Source organism: Portunus trituberculatus, chromosome 16, assembly GCF_017591435.1.
Source record: "Portunus trituberculatus isolate SZX2019 chromosome 16, ASM1759143v1, whole genome shotgun sequence".
Taxonomy (NCBI): Eukaryota; Metazoa; Arthropoda; class Malacostraca; order Decapoda; family Portunidae; genus Portunus; species Portunus trituberculatus.
This window is the reverse complement of record NC_059270.1, coordinates 7873716-7886475: the sequence shown is the minus strand read 5'-3', so window position 1 is coordinate 7886475 and position 12760 is coordinate 7873716. Positions and strand designations below refer to the sequence as shown.

At 37.3% G+C, this 12760-nt stretch overlaps 1 protein-coding gene and 1 long non-coding RNA gene across 7 annotated transcripts in view; one reads left to right on the top strand and one right to left on the bottom strand.

The window, feature by feature from the left end:
• Nucleotides 1-2532, bottom strand: part of LOC123504598 — a 194863-nt gene extending 192331 nt beyond the window's left edge. For both annotated transcript variants that reach the window (XR_006674882.1, XR_006674883.1), the window contains exon 1: nt 2444-2532. This is a non-coding gene — a long non-coding RNA (uncharacterized LOC123504598). The remainder of the gene's footprint in view (nt 1-2443) is intronic.
• The window catches only part of LOC123504597 (complexin-like), a 792775-nt gene that overhangs the window by 124436 nt on the left and 655579 nt on the right, over nt 1-12760 (top strand). The window lies entirely within an intron of this gene.

The window sequence follows — 12760 nt, the reverse complement described above, 5'->3', positions numbered from 1 at the left end:
TGCATCGCTTCGTAAAAGATACTTATTTAAGGCAAAATTCAACAAACTTATTTTTATTCTTCCCTAGGATGTTGTTATTAATGAATTAATGTCTTATGGAAACGGGTTAAATTGAGATCTGTCTCTTGTCTCATGGTCGTGTTATCAAGTCCTTTGCCATTATCATTATTTTTCATCGACGCTGTCATCAGTTATGTTTCTCGTCTTAATCCCTCTGATATAGGTGGCTTTGTCTCAAGCTTTATCAAGTGATTAGCTGCAAGTCTAGGATATAATCTTCAAAGTATCCATTGACTGCTACAAAACGCGTAATCGAGAATTTTAAGGCCTTACGTGCCATTAGATACATTTTAGTCACCAAGTCTTACTCAAAGTATAGCAAATGTCAAAGGAATAACATCGTAACGTCAATAATCATTATTATTGTTGGTATCGTAGCAATTACTCATATGCATTTGATTTGCAACTTGTGCATTTCACCACAAACTAAACAAGTCCATCAAATTGGTTGATGTCGTTACCATTGCTGCCGTTAGCTGATATCAGTACAAAGACGGTTTTCACTTCCTTGCTAATAAAAGACGAGACCAAACAACAGAGGTCACTGGCTGATTTTTCATACCTGTCAACCCACCCGGTGACCGGCGCTGACCTTTCTCAATCCATGGTAGATCCCATGCTAAATGTAGTTGTTATAGGTCAAGTAAAGTGGGCGTATGAAAACACACACACACACACACACACACACACACACACACACACACACACACACACACACACACGGATGTGAAGAAATGCGTATAAAACAATTTTCTGAACTCATTTCAACTTTCATTTTCTGGCGAAGCCAAGCCAGTCAGGGCCAAAACTTACTTTTCTAATAATCTTGGTCTTCCAGGGCAGGCTAGGCTAGTACCTCGCCAGACTCCTAAAACAGAACTTCCCATCCCAATTTACAAAGACAGGGTGGGAATAATAGCAGATATATGTTCCTTGAATTAGAGAACGACCATTATTCAGAGTTAAATGACCGAACGCTTCCATAAATAAGAAAGTCATCACAAGGCAAATGGATATCATCTGATGATTTTTAATAACATCAAAAAAAGGTATATAATATTAGGAACAACTTTAAGAGTGTATTTGCATGCAAAACAAGCTCAGATTTTACGAAATTTGTCACGTTAAAGTCACACACACACACACACACACACACACTATAGCACAGTGATTAACGTGTCAGCTTTACACTTCGGGTTCGGGGATTCGAATCTCGGTTTAGGTTATAAGTCTTTTGGCGGATTTATTTCCAGTGTAACCCCAATTCATCTATTAGTGTTAAGTAATAGGACCCACAGCTAGATGATTATAATGCTGGGTTTGGTTTGTAGCCCTTAATGGGTAACCATGCCCACTAGACACCAATAATACAACAATATTCGTGGCAGCCGAGCCCCCTCCGGTTCCGCGTTAGCCACCACCACCACCACCACCGTCAAAAGCATCAATTATTTATTTTCAGAGATTTTTAATGTGATTTGTTTTATTTCCAACCGCTTTTAGCAAGGCACGTTACTTAATGTAATGCTCCCATATTCAAAAAACCCTTATTTCCCACTGGTCCCCCAAGATCGTTAAGGCATATGCTGAAAAAAAGTCATAACTTGAAAACTATCCATTTGCGACGAAATTATGTGAAACAAATCGATTCACTACATTTCTCACTGAAAAAACTAAACCACAAAAAAAAATTCATTGGTTGGGTGAAACTATAAATTGAAAAAAAAAAATAAATCATTGAGTAGAAAAAAAAAAAAATACGGGGTGGTCTGAGGCCCCCGGAGCTAGTCAACTACGTTGATTTCTGCCATCTAGCAGTCAAATTATATGGGCCAGAATAAGCTACTTTTTTTTTTTTATTCAAATACTGAATGTATAATGAAGATGTCTGTATGTTAGTATATAAGAACGTAACACGTAAATTTTCAGCTTTAAGGCTACGTGATTAATAATCCGATTATTACTATTACTACTATTATTATCATTACTACTACTATTACTACTACTACTACTACACACACACACACACACACACACACACACACACACACACACATGCGCGCGCTCACGCACACACGTACATGAGCGCGCGCGCGCGCATCCGCACACGTGTATACACACACACACACACACACACACACACACACACAGTCCTACCGGAAGATCGGTCTATGAGCTCTGAGCTCGCTCCGTAATGTGGATGACTGGCTGGCTGACCAGGAGGCGACCGAGGTGGTGAATTACACAGCTACACAAACACGAAGTTACGCCGTGCTTATCTTTAAAGACCATAGGAACAAAAAGAAGGGTGCCAAAAGCTAATAGTCTAACAGAAAAAAAAATATCAGTCTATACCTCCTTATCATTCTTATCAAATACTTACTTTCAATGCTGACGATACGAAATTTATCCGCCAAAAAGTCCTTCACAATCACCACTGCGCTCTCCTGCACTCCGACTCGCACACCATCCCAGGAAAGCCTGGCCATCAGGCTATGATCATTATTGCCACACGCGATATTTCATCCTCGATAGTCTGTCTTATAAAAAACGATAATAATTCGTTATTTTCTTAGACAAGTAAAATTTTCTATGATTTAAGACCATCTTGTTATAGCTATATTATAAAATGATTTCTGACTATAGCGCAATGTGGGAGAATACTAGATATATCATCTTTATTTAGTTGGTGAAACTTGGCAAGATAAGCCAACATCACTGAAAACACAGATGCCTCGTCAGATTTAGTAATTCAGTTTGTCTATTGCCATTTGTTTTCAATACAATCATATCCAGGCTTCTAAACAATTGCTTTCCATAATCCGCCATTGCAAAGCAAAGAATATCATAGATTCACGTTCTAATCCATCCTCATAAACCAGAAAAAAATGGAAAAAGAGAAAGATGATGGTGGGTGGTTATTTCTGGGTTCACATGACGTCAATAGCTCGAACTTGCCCGTTGTGCGGTCTCGAATATTCAGACACACTTGATATCTTGTTTCCTTCGTAATGTTTTTCACTAAGGAAAGTAGAAAATTAAAATTTGTATCGAAATTTGTGATATGCAAAATAACTGTAACGAAACAGATATGAAGCACTTAATAGCTTTCAATACTTACATAGTGTGTGTGTGTGGTGGGGATGAGGAGGAAGTGAAGGAGGGAAAGAGGGAGAGAAGGGGGGGCTGAGAGAGAGAGAGAGAGAGAGAGAGAGAGAGTGTTATCCCTCCATCGTTGGATGTTAGCAATGAGTTACTCATTTGTAACATGAAATATATGCTATATATCTGGCAAAACACAGTAACATTGTAATCACTAAAGTTATAGCAGAAAATGAATTGATCTGATATAACATAGCGGCATGAATTTAACTGTTTCGTACGATATTCCGACCACTGTCCTCAGTCTCCTACACACACACACACACACACCCACACACACACACCATCTAGTCACTATTCCAGTGTAGTAGAGATGTATCGGATATCCGCATCCGCATTCGCATCCGCGGAACATCCGCATATTCTTTCACATCCGCATCTGCATCCGCATCCGCAGTTGTGATAAACTGAACATCCGCATCCGCATCCGCATCCGCATTTGTGATGTAATATACATCCGCATCCGCATCCGCATCCGCATTCAACAGAGGATGTGTGGATGCGGATGTGTGTTGTGTATTGCACAACCTATATATTATAGAGTAATATACTCGTAATATAGAGTATAGACACGCAGTTACAGATACAGACCAGCAGAGTACTGCCTGCTGCTTACAGACTTAGAGTTCAGACAGAGGTTAGAAATGTGTAGTAAATTTAGTGATGTGCGTCTAATGAATTAATTATCTAGTAAAACTAAAGCAAATAATATCACGGATTCATTTCCTTTCAAACTTACACAACGTAATGTGTCTAGAATTTAGGGGAAGGTCAGGAGGAGGGGGCGAATTTTACTTAGTGACTATGAAGTACAAACATAGTAAATAAACTTCTCCTGTCTGCATGGTCTGACGTTGAAACAGGCTTTTTTTTCGGGAGGGGGGAGGGTGCTCCTCTTGGTGAGAACGTTTGACGTAAAAAACATCCGCATCCGCATCCGCATCCGCGAGGATGTCATATTTTGATATCCGCATCCGCATTTGCATCCGCATTTTAGTAGAGACTGACATCCGCATCCGCATTTGCATCCGCAAAATGACATCGCATATACATCCGCATCCGCGGATGTCTGAAATTCGACATCCGATACATCTCTACAGTGTAGTAATAGCACGCTCAGCTCACCACCGAAAAGGAAGTTTTCGAGTCCTAGGCGGGACGAAGCAAATGGGAAATCATTTTAATGTGTAGCTGCTCTTCACCTAGCAACTTGTAGGTCAGAGATACAATTCGAAGGATTGTGGCCTCCAGAGGTTGTGGCCTCGCTGTTCCGGCGCGTTGGGTATGAGTGGTTTCAGTCTTACATGAAGATCAGTCAGTATGATCTCTGCTCTTTCCGTTTGGGAAATGGCTGGCTGGGTGACCGGCAGACAACCTTAAGTGAATGACACACACACACACACACACACACACACACACACACACACACACACACACACGAATATATAAATTTTTACACATTACAGATATAATTTATCTACGTCCTCTGCCGCTGATCTGATGGTCATGTTGGGATATGTTATTCTCGCTGTATTTGTAATCCACCCCTTTGATCAGTTTGTATAAATGGGGGTATTTTTTTTTTCTTTTAATGCGTGATCAATCTTTAGCGAAGGAGCTGAATCCGGGACCAAAAAGAACACAGATGTTGAGATCATAACATCACAACAATCGCCCGTTCCCAATACAGTAATTTTATTCCTACTGGTACTCCTGGTCACTATATTATGAACTCCTTCGACCAAAAAGCTACTTTATTTCGTAGAAGAACTTGCCTCCAAATCAAAAGTTTTCTGAAGAGTTCTTTTCGTGCTGTACCCAAAGTCAATAAGGATTTTGCTTGCTCACAAAGTTTCTTGGAACATTGTTGGAAGGTGCCTCGGTTCCGTTTGAGTTTGCCAGGCGCTTTTACACGCAAATAAACATACATAGCAGAAGAGGAGAGCGAAATTTTGATTTCCTACGTTCCAGTGAAGAGAAATTCTAATATCCTGCATAACTCATACGTAAAGTTGTAACTCATATGACAAAGACATTTGCAAAATTCGTCGTTTAACTTTTACGAGTGCCAATCTTAAGAGGATCTACACATCTTGATAATTCTTACGATGAAAGCTTCTGTTCTCGAAACTGCAACAGTCTATGGTAGGATTTATTGATGGCAGTGGGTGTTCTTATGATACAGATAGTCCACATTTTTGTAGATGGATTAGTTATTTACTAACCATGAAGATACTTTGTCTCTTCTAAGTATTCATATTCCCGAAAAAAAAAATTAGTAAAGTAGGACTAAGCAAAATAATTCCACTTGAAATATCAATGTACAATAATCCAGAGGAGGGACATTATACTATGCAAAATGTTACTTATGAAAATTAAGTTATAATAGCTACCTCCACCTATTACATTTCAACTCATGTTTGATATTACAGAATTCTCCAAACATGGCCCATACATTTATTTCTATTCCAATTATTAACATAAAATTCGCTTAACTTTTTAACGTCTGTTTATAGGGTAATGAAACACACACACACACACACACACACACACACACACACACACACACACACACTCACACACATAGTCCATAAGGTGGTGAGCGTGGGATCGGGTAGACATCCACTCGTAGGTTCGAATCCCACCACATACCGCTTTGAAGCTATGCCATTTGTCGAGTGGTTTAAAGTTACCTACATGTCACCATGATACCCAGGTTCTAGGTGGTAACACCAAATATGCGCTTGGGTGGTGATACGGGCCCTAATATGGGTACCACTATAAATAAAACTGCCTGCGCCACTAATAGGCGGAATCTGAACAGCGCTTCTCACATATACTCTTCAAGTATATGTCTACAGACGCTATAGGCCATAACGTGAAACACACACACACACACACACACACACACGAAGTTGTGGATTGGATTTAATTTACTTCAAAAGACCATACTCTCCTATCTTGATTTAAATTCCAAGCATAGTAAAATGTCCAAAACAGAACCTCTTTAAAAGGGGAGGTAAAGAGAAAAGTGAAAGAGAGACGCTGCCGAAAGTTTAGTCAGGCAGTATAAAAGATCTGAGACGCTCTCCAAACACTCCAATTAGAGGTGATGAAAGGGCGATCAGTGTTGGTGGCAAGTATGATGCCGGGGAGCAAGTATTTCCTTAATTAAAACGGCGGGGAATATCACACGCACGAAATAGGATTTTATCAAAAGTTTTAATTTGTTCCATAATTTCCAAAAGATCTGTATAGTTTAAATTTTCCTTTTTTTTTTTTTATTTCGAAAATCAATCTCCGCATAATAAACAAATCTGCTTCAAATAGGCACCACAAAATTTATCTACCAGTCGTTGATTAAAGACGATGGAGGCGAATATTACGATGCAGTGATAAATAACTTGTCAATTTTACCTTATTAGAGCCAAATCTATTATTCTTTTATTCCCAGCCTTCTTTACACACACACATATACAACAAAACACAATGACAACATCAACAATATTATACATTTTCTTTCTACCGTGCTATGACTACTTTTTAATGTAAGACGGAAATGCAAACCAAGGGAAAAAAAAAGTAAATTAAAAGTCCCTCTTAGAATGCCAGTCCCCGTGCAAGTCCAAGAGAGTTAGCGAAAAGAAAGGGATGAATGTCTTGAAACCTCCCTCTCATATATATATATATATATATATATATATATATATATATATATATATATATATATATATATATATATATATATATATATATATATATATATATATATATATATACATCTTCTGTGGACAACCTCTCTATCATGTACAGCGCAAGAACAGGCTGTGTTAAACCAAGGTTTGGAAGGTTTAGGTTGAGAGAAAGTGTGTGAAATGTACACCTTCATGCCAGACAATATCACCTCCCAACCATCATCCTTGGGGGATACTGAGAAGGGATTGGCGATATAGGACAAGATACAGATATGAGATTGTGATCGGAGGAACCCAGCGGAGAAGATTGGTAACAGCATAAGCAGAAAGATTATAAGTAAGGAAAAAGTCAAAGATGTTGGGAGTATTTTCAAGATAGTCAAGAATACGAGTAAGGTGTGGCACCAGCTGCTCTCGGTCATGGAGGATAGCAGAGTTGAAGGCTATTTCATCAGGATGGTCAGTGAAGGAAGAGGAAAGGCAAACCTGGTGGTGAACATTGAAATCTCCAAGAATAAAGATTACCGAGAAAGTATAGAGAAACAGAATGTGCTCCAATTTTGAAGTTAGTCAAAGTCAAATTGACTACAATTGGTAACAATAACATTATTCATATATATATATATATATATATATATATATATATATATATATATATATATATATATATATATATATATATATATATATATATAAAGAGATACATTTCCATACTTTATCTATCCAATTTTCTAGCAGAGAATTTCATAAAAAAAGAAAAGAGTAAGGATAGCATTTCGATCACAATTTAAACAAAACTCAATTATCTGCCATAGCATTTCACGCGTAAGTAACCCTTGGCGTGAACACCAGCCGGGCATAACAGAATTAGCTCACTAATGACTCTCACTAGACAATGACAAATTATCTGAGTGTATCAACAGTTCTCTTCACTTAATTAATGGATAAGAATGATTCAGACAGCTGTCTATACCTTAAGGCAAGTGAAGAAGTACACACTGCCCTAACATTACTCTTCGCCCACCTAAGAATCAGCATCTCATTGTTTTCCTTATACTCATATATTCCTTTATAAAAGCTTATATTAGGCCTAGGAGAAATGTAGGATATAAAAAGCCGAGAATCAGAATAGGTAGATTTAATTTTTTTTTTTTTTCGGTTTTAATAATGCTTCTTATGCAAAAAAAGAAAAAAAAAATTCTTGTCAAACGCATATATTTAGCTAAGTAAGCACGTATGGGTGTTATTAATAGAGCCACAAATCTCTTTAGTCTTTAAAAGGCTTTCAGTGATTTTGTAAATATTTCAGCTTATTAAACGTCTATATTTTCTTGACGAAAAAAATTGACGTACAGTAAATAACCTGAGCCTATCTTTTCTTTTTTTTTTTTACCACTGTGGCTTCATTTTTTTTTTCTTAATTTCGTTCAATGACAATCACAGAAATTTAAGGGAATGCTCCTAAAAAAGTTAACACGAAATTATTTAGTACGCGATGTTACTGTTTCTAGGCGCTAGTCGTATTTGTGTTTTTTTGGGGGGGTTCATCCCATCAGTATTCATTATTACGTTTCAATGTTTTACGTTTCAAATTTTATTGCATACTTCACTGTCTAAAATAAGTTAGTACTATCTTAAAACAGTATTATCAATATCAAAAGCAGCAAAAATATTTAATTTTCAACAAAACAACTAAATATATATACATGTTATTTCATGCATTTCCTATCGATATTTCTTCGGCAAGGGCGCTTTCGTCCCACGTGGCCGAGCAATGTGATGGCAGCCTTGCACAATGCACATATTTGTATCGGTTTCTATGTATATATCATGTCTATGTATATACTTATACTGTTCCATGCTTCATACTGCTCCCTTGTCTTACATTGTATTCCACTGTGGGAACTGTTTTTTCCGCTCTGCCCGCGGCGTCCCTGCAATCGGCCGCCTGTCTCTGCCCGTAATGTTTGCCGCTCTCCTTGTTTTATACTTTGGACTGTTGTACCCCTTCATACTGTATAATACAGCCAGTGCTCTGTGTTTCGTTGTTGTTTTTTTGCAACCTAATACATCTTGGTGCCAGTCTACCAAAGGCACCCTCCATCACAAAGTAGGGAGTTTCAGAGTTTATTAGAGCAAGGCATGAATGACAGAGTACTCTTGCATTAGTTATGTGGACAGAACAGGGGTGAGAAAAAAAAAGAAAGTCTTGTGTAGCGATGCCACGGGAGAAGGAAAGGCATTATCATAATCATTATTACCATTATATTATCATTATTACTATTATTTTTATCTTTATTATTATTATTATTATTATTATTAGTAGTAGTAGTAGTAGTAGTAGTAGTAGTAGTAGTGGTAGTATGTAGTAGTAGCAGTAGTAGTAGTAGTAGTAGTAATATACAGTAGTAGTAGTAGTTGTAGTTGTAGTAGTAGTAGCAGTAGTAATTATCATTAGACTGCTCATTGACCAGTGGGCCATTCGCCGGCAGTAAAGGATACATCACCAAGGTAACGCTACTCAGTGAACAAGACCAGTGGGAAGCAGAGGAAATGTAACACTAATACGAACTAACTTTCAGTGATGACAAACATCGCGATACCGAACTTAGTTGTAGTAGTGTTAGTAGTATGTAGTAGTAGTAGTAGTGGTGGTGCTGGTAGTAGAAGTAGTCGTTCGTAGTAGTAGTAGTAGTAGTAGTAGTAGTAGTAGTAGTAGTAGTAGTAGTAGTAGTAGTAGTAGCTTATAAACTATCAACAAAGAAATATACAAACAAGACAAACGCATCTCCTTCCTAAATACATACTTAATATTGTAATCATATCCAAACTCAGTCAACTAACCATCCGAGCCAATATTTCCTACACACTTACTTATTTAAAGAAAGTAAAACAAGATCAACTATAAATAAGAAATCACACGAAACGCAGTCTTGTATACGACATTTAAGTAACACACACACACACACACACACACACACACACACACACACACACACACACACACACACACACACACACACTCTCTCTCTCTCTCTCTCTCTCTCACATCCAGCTGTCATACAAAAAGTGAAAGGAAACAAAAACATATGAGATAAAAGGACAAAGTATTTCCGGTTTCAACGCGCAAGCAAACACACACACACACACACACACACACACACACACACACACACACACACACACACACACACACACACACACACACACACAGAGGATAGGATATAAAAACAAACACGAGATAAAAAAAGGATTTCCGTTCTGAACAGCTATCATTTTTGCTCTACTATTCTTAATGCATGTAGGATTTAATTTTGAAATGTATGCTGCGTTAGATATCTTTCTTAACTCAATAACATTCGATTATTTTCTAATTACGAAAAGATAAAAATATACGATAATTGCAAAGTAGCATCAGCAGCACCACCACCACCACCAACATCAGCAACAACAACAACAGCAGCAGCAGCAGCAGTAGCATTAACATTAGCATTAATAGTAGTAGTAATAGTGGTAATAGTAGTAGTAGTAGTAGTAGTAGTAGTAGTAGTAGTAGTAGTAGTACATAAAATGTGAACATGATAAGGGAAGTTGCAAGAACACATTACGCTTACACGTGACAGTCACTAAGTACGAAGTATATATATCTACTTATTTTCTCGTAGTATTACCATCCATACATTTTTTTTTCAAATTTTCTAAACCTCCCTATTAACTCAGCACCAATAATCTGATGACTGAGCCCATTCAACATATCTATCATTCTTTAAAAAACAATTGTCTCTAAGCCCTTTCTTAAACCTAATTTTTTACAAACTTAATTCTTGTTAGTAGTGCTGGTAATAGTAGTAGTAGTAGTAGTAGTAGTAGTAGTAGTAGTAGTAGTAGTAGTAGTAGTAGTAGTAGTAGTAGTAGTAGTCGTAGCGACAACAGCAACAGTAGTAACAGCAGTAACAATAATGGTAAAAACACTAGTGAAAATTTTAAATAATAATAGAAATAATAATGATGTTAAATATTCACGTGTAATGTGTTGCACTGAAATATATTTCTAGCTAAGTGCAGCTCTGTATGCATGGACTGTGGATGATTAGCTATAACGACAAAATTGCATATCGAGTGACGTTACAAACGAACACTGAACGTGCTTTGTGTTCAGGAATTAGTGAAATTATGGAAAACCTTACACAGACTGTAGTGGCTCATTATAGGCACTTTAAACTGGAGGTAATGCATGTAATGTCAAAACGTCCTTGAATGAATACTGTAGACCAGGGCTACTCAATTATTATAAGCAAAGGTCCAGTTAGACAAGTTCTAATGTATGCAGAGGTCCGGAAACTTTTATTACATGAAATAAAGAAAATAATTAAAAGAACCATCTCAGAACAGAATAGTAAACCATATGTATGATTCTTATTAATTTCATATTCACTGTTTGTTTTATTTATACTAATTTAGAAAACGTGGAAATAAAAAAAATAATTTTGTAGCTAAAATATAATAACAAGACTAGGATTTTTTTCTCTCTCTCTAAAAAAAAAAAAAAAAAGCTAGCTTTTGAAATGGAGAATTTTCAAATGAAATTTTCTATATGTGTTTGCTGTTTTATATTACCGTACGTATATTCTCTATAGACACCTAACTTACAGTCAGTCAAGGAAATACACTTGCAAGAAACCATCACCAGGACCTTCATGCTATTTAACTAGATTTTTCTCTTCCTGAGGCCTGGGGTCCAACTACAACATTCAGAAGGTCCGGATCCGGACCGCAGGCCGCCAATTGAGTACCCCTGCTGTAAACAAACAAATAAATAAATGAATAAAAAAATTATATAAATAAAGTGATCATAAGAGCATAATAATTAATCATTATATATAACTGCTTTCCACAGAAGAGGCTAACTTAACTCTCTTTTGTTGCTTTTCATGGGTGCACCAGAAGGGTGATTTTTCCTCATTAGCCTCAAAGTTCATTTTTTTTCCTTTTTTTTTTTACGGTAAGGCCTATAGCGCCTGTAGGCACACTTGAAGAGTGTATGGGAAGCGCTGTTCAGCTTCCGCCCATTAGTAGCGCAGGCAATTTTATTTATTGTGGTACCCATATTAGGTGCCATATCACCGTCCAAGTTCATCTTGAGTGTAACCACCTAGAACCTGGGTATCATGGTGACATGTAGGTAACTTTAAACCACTCGACAAATGGCAAAGTGTTTTATTTTAAGGCTGTACGTGGTAGGATTCGAACCTACGCGTGGACGTCTGGCCGATCCCACGCGCACCACCTTATCCACTATGCCACCGCCTCCCTCATGGTGCAAATACTGCTTTAATCGGTGATCATTACTCACAATGTTGTTACCCACTGTTCAGTATTATCGTCATCGTGATGAAGTAATCATTGAGAAGAAAACAAGAAACAAAAAGCTGTTATCATACAATGTAAAAAAAATAATAATAATAATAAGAGGAAAACACTTCTAGAATTAATTAATCCATCATTACTGAAGTTGTTTTCTACATAGCTTTATCATCAACAGTAATTAATATTTTCTTTAGTTTTTTTCTTCCTTTTTTTACTTCCGCTATTAACGAGCCTTTTCCACATCTTAGTATTAAATTTTGATATATTACAACATCTCACAAATAAATATTGAACCGTGAAAAATCTAAAGGTATACACCACATCTTGACAAGTTCTAGGCACCACCCACCAGAGGCACACGAGCTACACCACAATGTACAGCCGCCTTGAGAACCCGCATCCAGGAGCGGCAAGGTGCTCACATGCGGCAAATTCCGTTTTCTGTGACGCCGAACACCCTGAGTATGCAGCAATTT